Here is a 12,074-nt window from a genome sequence, read left to right as displayed (position 1 = left end):
ACAAAGAGAAACTATGGTCACTACAGAGACAGTACTGAGGAAAGGTTTGATCCTGGGTGTCGGGAGGTCTATTAGTCACAAAGAGAACGTGCAGTCTGTGCAGAGACAGTACTGAGGAAAGGATTGACACTGGGTGTCTGGAGGTCTATTAGTCACAAAGAGAACGAGCCGTCTCTGCGGAGACAGTACTGAGGAAAGGATTGATCCTGGGTGTCGGGAGGTCTATTAATCAGAAAGAGAAACTATGGTCTCTGCAGAGACAGTACAGAGGAAAGGATTCATCCTGGGTGTCTGGAGGTCTGTTAGTCACAAAGAGAACATGCCGTCTCTGCAGAGACAGTACTGAGGAAAGGATTGACCCTGGGTGTCGGGAGGTCTATTAGACACAAAGAGAACGAGCCGTCTCTGCAGAGACAGTACCGAGGAAAGGATTGATCCTGGGTGTCTGGAGGTCTATTAGTCACAGCAAGAATATAACATGCCTGCAGAGACAGTACGGAGGAAAGTATTGACCCTGGGTGTCGGGAGGTCTATTAGACACAAAGAGGAACTATGGTCACTACAGAGACAGTATTGAGGAAAGTATTCATCCTGGGTGTCGGGAGGTCTACTAGTCACAAAGAGAATGTGCAGCCTGGGCAGAGACAGTACTGAGGAAAGCATTGATCTTGGGTGTATGGAGGTCTATTAACCACAAAGAGAACGAGCCGTCTCTGCAGAAACAGTACTGAAGAAAGGATTGACCCTGGGTGTCTGGAGCTCTATTAGATACAAAGAGAACTAGCCGTCTCTGCAGAGACAGTACTGAGGAAAGGATTGATCCTGGGTGTCTGGAGGTCTATTAGTCACAGCAAGAATATAAAATGCCTGCAGAGAGAGTACGGAGGAAAGGATTGACCATGGGTGTCTGGAGGTCTATTAGACACAAAGAGAAACTATGGTCACTACAGAGACAGTACTGAGGAAAGTATTCATCCTGGGTGTCTGGAGACCTATTAGTCACAAAGAGAACATGCCGTCTCGGCAGAGACAGTACTGAGGAAAGGATTGACCCTGGGTATCTGGAGGTCTATTAGTCACAAAGAGAATGTGCCGTTTCTGCAGAGACAGTACTGAGGAAAGGATTGACCCTGGGTGTCGGGAGGTCTATTCGACACAAAGAGAATGAGCCGTCTCTGCAGAGACAGTACTGAGGAAAGGATTGATCCTGGGTGTCTGGAGGTCTTTTGGACACAAAGAGAAACTATGTTCACTACAGAGACAGTACTGAGGAAAGTATTCATCCTGGGTGTCTGGAGGTCTATTAGTCACAAAGAGAACATGCCGTCTCTGCAGAGACAGTACTGAGGAAAGGATTGACCCTGGGTGTCGGGAGGTCTATTAGACACAAAGAGAACGAGCCGTCTCTGCAGAGACAGTACTGAGGAAAGGATTGACCCTGGGTGTCTGGAGGTCTATTAATCACAAAGAGAACGAGCCATCTCTGCATAGACAGTACTGAGGAAAGGTTGACCCTGGGTGTCGGGAGGTCAATTAGTCACAAAGAGAACGAGCCGTCTCTGCAGAGACAGTACTGAGGAATGGATTGATCCTGGGTGTCGGGAGGTCTATTAATCAGAAAGAGAAACTATGGTCTCTGCAGAGACATTACAGAGGAAAGGATTCATCCTGGGTGTCTGGAGGTCTGTTAGTCACAAAGAGAACATGCCGTCTCTGCGGAGACAGTGCTCGGGAAAGGATTGATCCTGGGTGTCTGGAGGGCTATTAATCACAAAGAGAAACTATGGTCTCTACAGAGACAGTACTGAGGAAAGCATTGACCCTGGGTGTCGGGAGGTCCACTAGTCACAAAGAGAATGAGCCGTCTCTGCAGAGACAGTACTGAGGAAAGGATTGATCCTGGGTGTCGGGAGGTCTATTAGTCACAAAGAGAACGTGCAGTCTGTGCAGAGACAGTACTGAGGAAAGGATTGACCCTGGGTGTCGGGAGGTCTATTAGACACAAAGAGAACGAGCCGTCTCTGCAGAGACAGTACTGAGGAAAGCATTGACCCTGGGTGTCGGGAGGTCTACTAGTCACAAAGAGAATGAGCCGTCTCTGCAGCGACAGTACTGAGGAAAGGATTGATCCTGCGTGTCTGGAGGTCTATTCGTCACAGCAAGAATATAAAATGCCTGCAGAGACAGTACGGAGGAAAGGATTGACCCTGGGTGTCGGGAGGTCTACTAGTCACAAAGAGACCGAGCCGTCTCTGCAGAGACAGTACGGAGGAAAGGATTGACCCTGGGTGTCGGGAGGTCTATTAGACACAAAGAGAAACTATGGTCACTACAGAGACAGTACTGAGGAAAGTATTCATATTGGGTGTCTGGAGACCTATTAGTCACAAAGAGAACATGCCGTCTCGGCAGAGACAATACTGAGGAAAGGATTGACCCTGGGTATCTGGAGGTCTATTAGTCACAAAGAGAATGTGCCGTCTCTGCAGAGACAGTACTGAGGAAAGGATTGACCCTGGGTGTCGGGAGGTCTATTAGACACAAAGAGAATGAGCCGTCTCTGCAGAGACAGTACTGAGGAAAGGATTGATCCTGGGTGTCTGGAGGTCTATTGGACTCAAAGAGAAACTATGGTCACTACCGAGACAGCACTGAGGAAAGTATTCATCCTGGGTGTCTGGAGGTCTATTAGTCACAAAGAGAACATGCCGTCTCTGCAGAGACAGTACTGAGGAAAGGATTGACCCTGGGTGTCGGGAGGTCTATTAGACACAAAGAGAACGAGCCGTCTCTGCAGAGACAATACTGAGGAAAGGATTGACCCTGGGTGTCTGGAGGTCTATTAATCACAAAGAGAACGAGCCATCTCTGCAGAGACAGTACTGAGGAAAGGTTGACCCTGGGTGTTGGGAGGTCAATTAGTCACAAAGAGAACGAGCCGTCTCTGCGGAGACAGTACTGAGGAAAGGATTGACCCTGGGTGTCGGGAGGTCTATTAGACACAAAGAGAACGAGCCGTCTCTGCAGACACAGTACTGAGGAAAGGATTGACCCTGGGTGTCTGGAGGTCTATTAGTCACAAAGAGAACTAGCCATCTCGGCAGTGACAGTACTGAGGAAAGGATTGATCCTGGGTGTCTGGAGGTCTATTAGACACAAAGAGAAATTGTGGTCACTACAGAGACAGTACTGAGGAAAGGTTTGATCCTGGGTGTCGGGAGGTCAATTAGTCACAAAGAGAACGTGTTGTCTCTGCAGAGAAAGTACTGAGGAAAGGATTGACCCTGGGTGTCTGGAGCTCTATTAGTCACAAAGAGAACAAGCCATCTCTGCAGAGACAGTACTGAGGAAAGGATTGATCCTGGGTGTCGGGAGGTCTACTAGTCTCAAAGAGAATTTGCAGTCTGGGCAGAGACAGTACTGAGGAAAGCATTGATCTTGGGTGTCTGGAGGTCTATTAATCACAAAAAGAACGTGCAGTCTGGGCAGAGACAGTACTGAGGAAAGCATTGATCTTGGGTGTCTGGAGGTCTATTAATCACAAAAAGAATGTGCAGTCTGGGCAGAGACAGTACTGAGGAAAGGATTGATCCTGGGTGTCGGGAGGTCTACTAGTCACAAAGAGAATGTGCAGTCTGGGCAGAGACAGTACTGAGGAAAGCATTGATCTTGGGTGTCTGGAGGTCTATTAAACACAAAGAGAATGAGCCGTCTCTGCAGAGACAGTACTGAGTACTGAGGATCCTGGGTGTCTGGAGGTCTATTGGACACAAAGAGAAACTATGGTCACTACAGAGACAGTACTGAGGAAAGTATTCATCCTGGGTGTCTGGAGGTCTATTAGTCACAAAGAGAACATGCCGTCTCTGCAGAGACAGTACTGAGGAAAGGATTGACCCTGGGTGTCGGGAGGTCTATTAGACACAAAGATAACGAGCCGTCTCTGCAGAGACAGTACTGAGGAAAGGATTGACCCTGGGTGTCGGGAGGACAATTAGTCACAAAGAGAACGATCCGTCTCTTCAGAGACAGTACTGAGGAAAGGATTGATCCTGGGTGTCGGGAGGTCTATTAATCAGAAAGAGAAACTATGGTCTCTGCAGATACAGTACAGAGGAAAGGATTCATCCTGGGTGTCTGGAGGTCTATTAGTCACAAAGAGAACATGCCGTCTCTGCGGAGACAGTACTGAGGAAAGGATTGATCCTGGGTGTCGGGAGGTCTATTAGACACAAAGAGAACGAGCCGTCTCTGCAGAGACAGTACTGAGGAAAGGATTGATCCTGGGTGACTGGAGGTCTATTAGACACAAAGAGAACGAGCCGTCTCTGCAGAGACCGTACTGAGGAAAGGATTGATCCTGGGTGTCTGGAGGTCTATTAGACACAAAGAGAAACTATGGTCACTACAGAGACAGTATTGAGGAAAGTATTCATCCTGGGTGTCTGGAGGTCTATTAGTCACAAAGAGAACAAGCCATCTCTGCAGAGACAGTACTGAGGAAAGGATTGACCCAGGGTGTCGGGAGGTCTATTAGACACAAAGAGAACGAGCCGTCTCTGCAGAGACAGTACTGAGGAGAGGATCGATCCTGGGTGTCTGGAGGTCTATTAGACACAAAGAGAACATTGCCGTCTCTGCAGAGACAGTACTGAGGAAAGGATCGATCCTGGGTGTCTGGAGGTCTATTAGACACAAAGAGAACATTGCCGTCTCTGCAGAAACAGTACTGAGGAAAGGTTTGATCCTGGGTGTCGGGAGGTCTATTAGACACAAAGAGAACGAGCCGTCTCTGCAGAGACAGTACTGAGGAAAGGATTGATCCTAGGTGTCGGGAGGTCTTTTAGGAACATGACTGCACAATTATCAAGCTTCATTTCCCAAATCATTTCCGTGCATAAGTAGGCTCACTTAACCTATTCTTGTGTTATGTTCCACTTGTCACAGAATATTGTTCAGTGCCTTGAGTGAAGTCAAATGCAAAATATGTGTTAAGTTCTTCACCATAACCTTGTTCCCAAATATTATATCTCCTAGCTTACTCACATAGATCCCTACATTAATTATAGGTAATATTTTCCTTTTTAATTTTGATAGAGGATCTTAATTCTGCAGTGGAGTAAACAGTCAATGTTTGGGGCTGAGCCCTTCTATCAGTTCTTGGCTTGAACCTTTGACAGTTTTTTCCCTCCCATAGATGCTGCCTGAATTACTGAGTTCCTCCACTTTTCGTGTGTTTCTCAAGATATCCAATATCTGCAGACCTTCATGTGTCTTTTACCAGCAATTTTTGTATTGTACTTTTCCTTTTCTTATCAAAGTTTTGTTTTCCTTTTCCCATCCCTGTGACTTGCTGCTTTCAAACCTTTCCCACTGACCACTTTTCTAGCTTATTTTTAACTTGGGAGAGATGAACACTGCTGTTTGAAAGTTATTGACACACCTCTTAATGTAGCTTCCCAAACCACTGCAGCAAGGTGATCTTATTTTGGCTTCTGCCCCCTTTCTGCCCAATCCTGATGAAGGGTTTCAATTTGAATCCCAGAGTAACATCATCCCATGTGGTCCTTAATGTCCATCCAAAATGAAAACGTTTTGGATTTATTCCAGAACCCGATGGCACCAAAGAAGCATGGCGGTTAGCATGACACTATTACAGCTTGGGCCATTGGAGTTCAGAGTTCAGTTCCTGCATTCTCTGTAAGGAGTCTGTGTCCTTCCCGTGGAATGTTTCTGTTTCCACTCTCAGTCCAAAGAAGTACTAGCTAAAGGGTAAATCGGTTGTTGTAAATTGTCCCATGATTAGGTTAGGGTTAAATCAGGGGTTGTCGGGGGTTGCTGAGCAGCACGGCATGAAGGGCCAGAAGTACCTGAGGCAGGATTTTAATATCAGAATATGCGCTTAAATCCTTTAGCCATAAATCTTCCAGTACTGATGAAGGAAAACTGATTTAATCTGTCATTGACTGCAGGCCACTCTGTTCTGGGGTAATAGCTGAAAGAGAATTTTAGTTAGCTTAAGGAAATTTGAATCATTCCTCATACAGACCTGTGCAAATATCTCACTTAGCTAAGGAAGTACATCTATCCATTCAACAATGACTCAGAGATGAGCTGTTCCCTTCCACTTGAATATATATGAGTCCCTTAATATCTCTTTCCTGATGAGACCAGAATTGTAATCTGGATTTAGAAGTTAAATCCTCAAAGGTTTATTAGTAGAACTGACCCATTTACATTTGTTACAATTTTGCAATACTATTTCTAAATTAAATGATACACACATTTTCCGCATAAACCAGATTTCACGCAAATGCATATGCAGAGTTTTAAAAAACAGAATTATTGGATGCTTTACATTAGCAACCTGAATTGACTAGAAATCATCTAAATTGACAGCAGTATTAGACCTCCCTGGCTACAGTCTGGATTTAAGAAAGCTTGCCTTGTTGATCTATTACTTTTATTAGATTGAACACGGCAGCTTTTTAATAAGGCCTTAGGAGTAATCATGTGGAAAATACGAACGGGCATGTTGCACAAGAACCTGAGGTCAATGACGAACGACAGTGAGCCAGTGTTTCATAAATGTTTGCTTTCTTGTGCAGTATTAGGACAGATTAAATATACATGGTATTTAGTTTTCAATTTAAAAAAAAACAATCAGAGTCTGGCTGGGAGGAGGTTCCATTATCAGCTGCACTGTAGTAGATAGTGGATTACTGGGCCTCACACCATTAGGTTAGGGACCTAATTACTCACTCTCAGATTTTAACATTGTGAAACGAGTCTGGCATACTGCTATGCCTTTTCTCCATCATGACTGAGCATTTTAAACAGGAAGTACTTTGTCAATCTGATGCTATTTTCAGAAAAAATGGAAAAGTTGTTAAATATAATTTGTATATATATTCAGATTTTTCCCTTCTGACTTAAAGTCATTCACCCACCAAACAAGTTTGAGATTGAAATTCTATTTCAGATTATGGGCTTTCCAAATAAAATTGAAAAATTTTAATTTATTATTTTCTACAATGAAGCAATAAGTTCTTGTAAAATATAGCATAAACCATCAGAATCATCCCAAGATGGTGCCACCATGGAGACTGGAGCCTGGTGTCTGCAGGCCTGAGTCCGTGTCCACTGGAGGCTAGAAGCTGGTTGCTTGTCTTAGGGTTAAAGGACTGTGAACGTGTGTGGGTAGGAGGGAGGAATGGGGCTTGTTTTTGCTGCTTCTTGCATTCTGTGTTGTTCCGTTGAGCCTTGGGTGTGTTAGTGGTTAACACAAATGATGCATTTCACCATATGTTTCAATATACACATGACTAATAAACTTGAATCTTGAATTAATTTAGACAATTTAAATCAAACTAGCAATAGTGCAGCCTTTAGGGAATTCCAGGCCCTTTAATGCAGGATTCTGATCCCAGCAGAACAATCTTAAATGTTATATAATTCGATTTTGCTAAACAAGATGGCTGCCACTAAATGCCAAGAATTGAGGAAAATCATGGCACAGTGCAGAATATTCAGCTACAGTCATCATGTGCTGAATTAATGATTTCTAGTTCTGTTGTAAATTATCAGAGTCCAGACACTGGTGAGACTAAATCTGGAGTATGGTGTGCAGATCTATTCTCCTATTTGCGGGAAAGGTAGAAGTAAGATTGAAAGAGTCCGGAGAATATTTACAAAGATGTTGCTGGGACTTGAGGTTCGGACTTAATTCCCTGGAGTGTAGGTGAGTTTTGATAAAAGTCTTCAAAATGATGAGAGATATAGGTAGGTAAATGCAAGCTGGCTTTTCCCCTCAGGATAGGCGAGACTCCAACTAGAAGTCATAGGTTAAGGATGAAAGGTGAAATATTTAAGGGAATCTGGAGAGCAACCTCTTCACTCAGAGGGTGGTGAGAGTGTGGAATGAGCTGCCAGTGGAACTGGTGGATGCGAGTTTGATTTCAACTTTTCTGATGCTTTGATAAGCAAATGGCTGGGAGGGGAATGGAGGCCTATGGTGCAGGTGCAGCTGATGGGACAAGGCAGTAGAACAGTTCAGCACCGACTGGATGGGCTGAAAAGTCTGCTTCTCTGCTCTAGCATTATATGTCTCTATTATGACTTCTTTGATTAAAACATCTTTGGGTTTGGTGCCTTGGAGCCTGTCTGCATGCAGGCCACATTGGCATAGAGTAGGGTATGGTTCTGAATTTTAATATGCAATTCAGAAGAGTTAAACAGAAAATAGGTAAACAGTTCTCTTTATTATCTTCCAGCAGGCTGAGTCACATTCCTATACCACTTTTTAGTGAAGGGGAGTTTTTTTAATTTAAAGATACACGTGTTAGTCCTCTGTGGTACCCCTTCTGTGGATTCAAGTGTAGAAGCACTGTCGAAAGAACACCAGCATATTGAGTAATGAGTGATTCACATTTTCATAGGAATGCAGCATATGATATTGAAAGTAAGTTGGAATCAAGGCTGTAGCAAGTAGTTAATATTTAGTTAAAGGTCAATGGCTTTATTATTACAGATGAAAGGTGAATGCTTCCCTTCAAATAATCCATTACCATTGGTGTCTAACTCCTGCTTCTCTTGAACAATAATTCACTATAAACATTTATTTGAAGAACTATCTCTGATCACAGATTACATGAAGCAGGCAGAGCTGATAGGTAGGTGGGTGATTCCTGAAGGGTCCCTAATTCTTTTGACCATTTTTGTGAATTGCACATGTTCTGAATACGTGAGTGTAATATGTGGGTGTGTAGTGGTGTGCTACACGCAGCACTAAAATAATGACATGGAGTCAGTAAACCGCAGTTAAAGAAGATTTTATTCGAACTTCACAGCCTTGCTTTAAAGCCTCCCTGATCCCGCCCTCCCTGGATGCGGATGCTGTAGGGACACGTACTCACAATCCCCTGCAGGCTTTTCCCTTTGTTGGTGAAGCAGACCTGGCACCCTTTTGGGACTGGCCTTTGTGCCGGCGTGCTGGCTATTTGTGAGCCAGTTCAAGTGCGCTAGGAAGTGGGTCACCACAGGTACATGAATATCGACTTTTGCAACACAGTCATTCAGGATGGTATTCCAAAGTGCTTTGCAACCAGTGAAGTAATTTCGAAGTGTAGTCGCTTGTAACACAGAAGAGTGGCGGCCAATTTTGTGAAAAGGATGCTTCCACTACAATCAATGTTATGCCAGTTGTTTTGTTTTGATTGAGTGAGGGAATCTGGAAGGAAATGTGCTGCTCTTCTTCACAATTGTGTGCCTTTGGAACTTTTACATGCTTTTGAGAGAACAGATAGTGTTCTAATTCAACATTTTCCCCATGGATCAACACACCCCTGGAGTAGAGCAGAATCTCAGCCTACAATCTGCTTCTAATGTTGGAGCAGGGTTGAGCCCGCAGAGAGCAACTGGTGCCATCTGACCCAAAAATCACTCTCAATATGTTTGTGATTTATTTCAAAGCTATTGTGCTCTTGAATTTATAGAATACCCATATCTGTTTAAAAACAATTAAGATACTCACGTGCAGTTCTTACTGGCTGAACTTTAACTGAGGTACTAATATGTTTACAATTTTGAGGATTCACTAAAGCTGTCTTACTAATACACACATCTCATTGCTGCCATAGATGCTGCCTAACGAGTTCCTCCAGCATTTAGTATGTGGGTTGCTCAAGATTTCCACCATCTGCAGAATCTCTTGTGTTTATAATTGTTTCTATGGCAGCCTTTTTAATTATTGAAGAAAATGTCCTGACTACTGGTATGTGTCTTATATCCCACTGAAAAGACTATTACCTTTTCAATCATTTGCTAATTTACCCACTGATCATCCAATGTCCTTTGAAATTGATAGAATAATTATTCAGTAACTCTAAATTCTAAAATTATCCCTAATTTATTGATTTTCTGTTTGTGCTCATTAAAGGAATACAAAAATAAATTACCGGTCTTTCATAGCAATAGTGCAACTCCTGAAATAAGACCACAAGACATAGGAGTAGAGTTCGGCCATTTGGCCCATCAAGTCTGCTCTACCATTCAATCATGAATGATCCTTTTTCTCCTCCTCAGCCCCACCCCCGGCTTTCTCCTAATGTTTGATGCCATGTCTAATCAGGAATCTATCAAGCTCTGCCTTAAATGCACCCAGTGACCAGGCCTCCACAGTTTCCACAAATTTACCACCATCTGGCTAAAGAAATGTCTTCACATCTCTGTTTTAAATGGACGTTCCTCTATCCTGAGATTGTGTCCTCTTATCCTACACTTTCCCACCAGGAGAAACATCCTTTTCATATCTATCTTGTCTAGGCCTTTTAACACATGAAAGATTTCAATAAGATCCCTCCTCATCTTTATAAATTCCAGCGAGTACAGACCCAGAGCTATCAAGTATGATAACCCTTTCATTCCTGGAATCATTCTTGTGACCCTCCTCAAAACCCTCTCAAATGCCAGCACATCTTTTCTTAGGTGAGGAGCCCAAAACTGTTCACAATCATCATATATTACTGTGGCAGCACAATAGTGTAGTGGTTAGCACGCCACTTTACAATACCAGCAACCAGGATTTAATTCCCTCCACTGTCTATCTGGAGTTCATACATTCTCTCTGTGACCAGATGCTCCGTTTACCTCCCACATTCCAAAGTCATACTAGTTAGTAGGTGAATTGGTCACGTGGGAGTAATTGGGCTGTTACTGTGCTGTATCTCCAATTTAAAAACAGAACAGTAAGTACAGTCCTGACTTGAGCAAACATAGAGAGGAATTTTAATGGAGCATGTTGAACAGCTGAAGTGCTGAAGGCAAAGCCATCCTTCCATTTCACAGTTGTAGCATTCAAAGCAAAATGATGCAGATGTTCAGTGAATATTTAGCATTGCTGTTTTATAAAGAGGGAAGAAAATCTGATTCATATTTTGTTGATTTCTTATCCACAGATTTTCCATGATAGCATGCGATTTATACATACAGCCGAGGGGTACCAAAAAGATGAGAAAACAAATCAGTCAAGGTTGGTGTAGAGTGTGTACTGCCTAAATCCCAATGAGGTTGGCATTGAACTTAGCACTGAGGCTCCACAGCAGTTGAAGCGGCTGATGTCAAGTACTAGAACATGCTTTTATAAGTATTGCCCATAGTGCAATTCAAGACCTCCCAAAATGCAGAGAAAATGCTTCCTTTTCCAAAAGAAATTCTGTTTTGCGCACCATGATTAGTGAGGATTTACTGTTTGACAAAAACCTATTTGAAACAGTTTCACAGGGGATTTCAACTCTGGAGATTATCATTTATGGGTTTTGTCATTTAAACAGCCAAGCTGGTCTACACTCAGCTACTAAAGCTGGGACAGAGTTAAAGACAGCTTCAGGGAATTTAATTTAAATTATTCTGAGAATAAGCAACAGCAATGTACAGTACCATATATTGATTGTTTGTAATTAACAGGTTTATGTCTCTAGAGATTAGTTGTATCTTTCTAGGTCTCTTCCTTACAGTTTGATTTTGCCTATCTCTATTGCTTTTAATATATCAATAACCAAGCTAACTAAAATAACTAATAAAAGCAGTGTTATAGATGTTAAAGACAAGGTATATGACAAGGCTGCCTATAGTAGGCTGGTCCAGAACATTTAAGTACTTGGGATCTAACTGTATAAACTGTTCTGCATTTATTCTGGGTTTCTCTTTTCCCAAACATGTGTTTGATGTGAACCAGCTTGATGTTAAAATTCTATCTACTTTTGTTAAATGTTCTCAATAAAGACAATTAATCTCAAAATGGAAATAGTTGTTATTGTAGGTGAGGGTAGGTTCAGGTAATTACCTGAGTCACTTGGAATCACTGTATATAATGAGATTAAAAATATACTGTATCAAACATAAGTTCAAAGTAAATATCAAAGTACATATATATCACCAAATACTACTATGAGATTCATTTGCTTGTGAGCATTCATAGTAGAACCAAGAAATACAATAAAACCAACAAAAATCTGCACATAAACACAGCCCGTCAAACAAACAATGCACAAGTGAAGAAGGCAAGGTGTGCAAAT

The 12,074-nt window shown here is 42.7% G+C and overlaps 1 long non-coding RNA gene across 1 annotated transcript; it reads left to right on the top strand.

The window, feature by feature from the left end:
* The first annotated feature begins 7,612 nt into the window (after positions 1–7,612).
* On the top strand, positions 7,613–11,787 carry LOC132378173 (uncharacterized). The gene is made up of 3 exons (XR_009506906.1): positions 7,613–7,741; positions 9,639–9,772; positions 10,956–11,787. It is a non-coding gene; the product is annotated as an uncharacterized LOC132378173 (long non-coding RNA).
* Positions 11,788–12,074: the final 287 nt, after the last annotated feature.

The sequence above is a fragment of the Hypanus sabinus genome, chromosome 19 (assembly GCF_030144855.1).
Source record: "Hypanus sabinus isolate sHypSab1 chromosome 19, sHypSab1.hap1, whole genome shotgun sequence".
NCBI lineage: Eukaryota > Metazoa > Chordata > Chondrichthyes > Myliobatiformes > Dasyatidae > Hypanus > Hypanus sabinus.
This window is presented reverse-complemented; position numbering and strand designations above follow the sequence as displayed.